This window comes from Ammospiza nelsoni, chromosome 11, assembly GCF_027579445.1.
Source record: "Ammospiza nelsoni isolate bAmmNel1 chromosome 11, bAmmNel1.pri, whole genome shotgun sequence".
NCBI lineage: Eukaryota > Metazoa > Chordata > Aves > Passeriformes > Passerellidae > Ammospiza > Ammospiza nelsoni.
Genome location: NC_080643.1, coordinates 1,741,661 through 1,744,889, shown reverse-complemented (window position 1 = coordinate 1,744,889; position 3,229 = coordinate 1,741,661). Strand labels below are relative to the sequence as shown.

Here is a 3,229-nt window from a genome sequence, read left to right as displayed (position 1 = left end):
ATGGGATCCTGCCCTGTCCAACCCTCCAGGAGTGAGGATTTCCATGGGATCCTGCTCTGTTTGTGTCCAGCCCTCCAGAAATGAGGATTTCCGTGGGATCCTGTCCATGGGAGGGGAGGGGCTGTGTGACAGCAGAGCCATCAGGAGGGACACATGACAACAGGGAGCAGTCTGGAGGCTGTAAAAATGAATGGGTTGTGTTTCACTGGCTTTGATGTGGTCGTATCATCTGTAAATTATCTACCCAGCCATTTTTCCAGTTAGCCATTATTCTGTCATGCCAAGGGCTGCCAATTCCAGCCCTCCCAACCATATGCACGGCTGTAAACCTTGAAAGCAGCTGTCTCCAAAGCAAGCCAGTTTGGGAAGAATAGGAAAACAAATTACATAAAAGCAGATTAACTTCTCTTTAACTTCCCTTAAAATATTTCTTCCCCACGGCCTCAGTAATCCCATTTTTTAAGGGAATTTGGTCTCTTTATTTGTTATTCTTATCAGTGTGACTTGAATTTAAAGCTTTATGCTTCATGTTTCTGCCCAGGGACCTGTTGTGATGATAATCCTCAGGCTTTTCCACGGTGGGAATGGCTCTTTGAGCAGTTTTCAGCCCCTTGCACTGATATTTCCCATGAGACAAAGACAGCCAGGGAATACTTGGTTGCTTCTGAAGCTCCTCAGTGGACAGCAGCAATTTTTGGATGTTCTTGGGGGTTTTGTTGTTTTCTCTTTTAAATTTGGACAGCTTGGATATGTGGCACTCACCTGTGCAGAGGAGCTGTGGCTGCCCCATCCCTGGCAGTGCCCAAGGCCAGGTTGGAGAGGGATTAGAGCACTCCGGGACAGTGGAAGGCGTCCCTGCCCATGGCCAGAGTGGCACTGGATGAGGTTTAAGGTTCTTCCAACTAAAATCCTAAAAACTACAGTTGTGGGATCCTGTGATCCGCAGTCCATAGATTGGCGGCTGAGGCACCAAACGGGCACCAAGGGACTGACAGAGCAGGATCAGCCCCGTGTGGTGCCCAAGGGCAGCGTGACCACCTCAGTGCCAGCTGTGGCTGCTGTGCCCCTGCCAGAATCCCGCCGGGAAGGGCTCTGCACAGCACAGGAGCCCCGAGCTGGGAGCCAGGAACCCACCCAGGAAAATGGCGTGCGGCGTGGGAGGAGAGGCAGATTGCTCCCCTGGGGACAGCAAGAGAGCAGAGAATTAAAACTGAATGAGCTCCCTGTGCCCTCTGCAATTAAAGGGAACTTGAAAGAGTTTCAATTTGGTGATATCATTAATTTCCCCTTCTCCTCCTCGCTCCCACTGCAGTTCAGAAGAGTCCTCCACTGTTTATTGACTGAGTGATGAAAGAGTGAGCTGAAGAGACCCAAGAAAAGGAAAGTTTGAAAAGTTTTCAGCCCTTTCATCAGTTCTTTAAACAATGTTCAGAAAAACATGAGAGACAGACTGTGCTTGAGAGAAATGTTGTAATGAAAGCTGCGTGCAGTGGGCTTTGCTGTCCAAATGTGACTCAAATACTCGCAGCCCGATGTCGTGTGAAGATTTACTTGGCAATTTTGTCACAAACAAGGCTGTTAAGAAACACATTTATACTTACCCAGCTCTTTCCCTTATTTGCTAAGGAAAAAAACTGCTTTGGTGCACCAGCTAGGTAAGAAATGCTGCATGTCAGAGTTTAAAAATAAATGTATGTGCACATATGCCTGGCAGTAGTGCAGGGATCTCAGGGAGTATGTGTCAAGCACCTCCTAAATAAAACCTGCTGCAGAGCACCCCACACTCAAATATTGCCTCAGATTTCTGCCCTGTGTTTCCTCTCCTGTAATTCCTGGCATTCTTGTCCCATAGCTGGAAGGAAACTGAGTTTTGATCACCCCCAGGATGGTCCTGTAGGTGATGGGATCAGCAGAGGGGTGGGTTCCACACCAACAGCCCAACTGGTGTAAAATGTCCTTGCCTGCAATTGCTGCCAAGTCTCATTTTCCACAAAATCCCAGAATGGTTTGGGTTGGGAGGGACCTTAAAGATCATCCAGCTCCAACCTCCTGCCAGGAGCTAAAGGGATGATTGGGATCCATGGTACAGGAAGGGTTAACACAAGAATCCAATTAGAAAGAAATCCTAATTATTTCAGCAATCAAAAGCAGTGACTCACCTCATGAGGGAGCCAACAGATGCCATCAGCACAGACATTTTCCTTGTTTATTTTCTTGTCTTCTCAGACTGGGAGGAGAACGTGGGGGATCCCATTCCTGGCCATCTGGCATTAGTGTGAAAAATACAGTGTGAGATACTCCACAGTTGTCTCAGCAACTCCCTTCTGCATGACAAATTCCCATGTTCTCCTGACAGCTTTGTTTTTTTCCAGGCTCTGCCCACCCATGACAAACCCCCAGGAGATCTGTCCATTTACAACCCCAGCCTCAATCAGCCCAAACTGAGGTGCCTTATTGTTGTTTTCATATTTCTAAAGTCCCATACCCTCTTGGTGCTTTTCTTATAGGCAGTCACAGCACTGACTCCTTCTTCTGCAGATTGTTCCTGCTTCATCAGGGCTCCTTCAAAGCTCTCCCAGACTGGCCAACCCACCCCCTTTTATCCCAGTTATCTTCATTAGTCACAGCTGCAGCCCACTGAAGGACATCACAGCTGCAGCCCACTTAGAACAACTGAGACTTATCGGGCCAGGCCACCTATACAATACATACATTGTACTGTGACTCAAAGGCCACCTATAAAAATGAATAATTTTTGGTCAGAACTGAGAATTTTAAACACTGGGGTCACAGGTGGTGAGGCTGGTGCTAATCATGGACCTGCGGGCTGGTGGGACTCAGGTGCTTGTGGGTGATGCTGTGCATGGACTGACCATCAGGGACAGGCCAGATTTGGCTGGCAGTGCTGTGGTTTTGCACCTTCCCAAGCAGTACAAACTTGGCCCAAATGTGCTGTAACCACATCGTGACCCCACTCTCTGCAGAGAGCAGGCTGTGAAAGCTGTGACCAAGGCCAGCCTGAGGTGACACTTCATGCACCACGCTCTCCTTGGCACCTGCAGCTGATTCCATGTCTGCATTCCATGGTTCCCACTCTCCCTTTTTACTGTTATTTCCCCCATTGAGAAAAACTGAGGGAGAAAACCAGCACAAAGATGTGCTGCATTTGTCTCAGAAAGACTGAAAATGAAAAGCAGCTCCCATCCCCATTTCCTTCTCCCAGTTTCCC

The 3,229-nt window shown here is 48.3% G+C and overlaps 1 long non-coding RNA gene across 1 annotated transcript; it reads right to left on the bottom strand.

The window, feature by feature from the left end:
• Nucleotides 1–1,136: 1,136 nt before the first annotated feature.
• LOC132078000 (uncharacterized) lies at nucleotides 1,137–2,563 on the bottom strand. The gene is made up of 3 exons (XR_009419219.1): nucleotides 2,486–2,563; nucleotides 2,160–2,264; nucleotides 1,137–1,179 (listed from the first exon to the last, which is right to left on the bottom strand). It is a non-coding gene; the product is annotated as an uncharacterized LOC132078000 (long non-coding RNA).
• Between the last annotated feature and the right edge of the window lie 666 nt (nucleotides 2,564–3,229).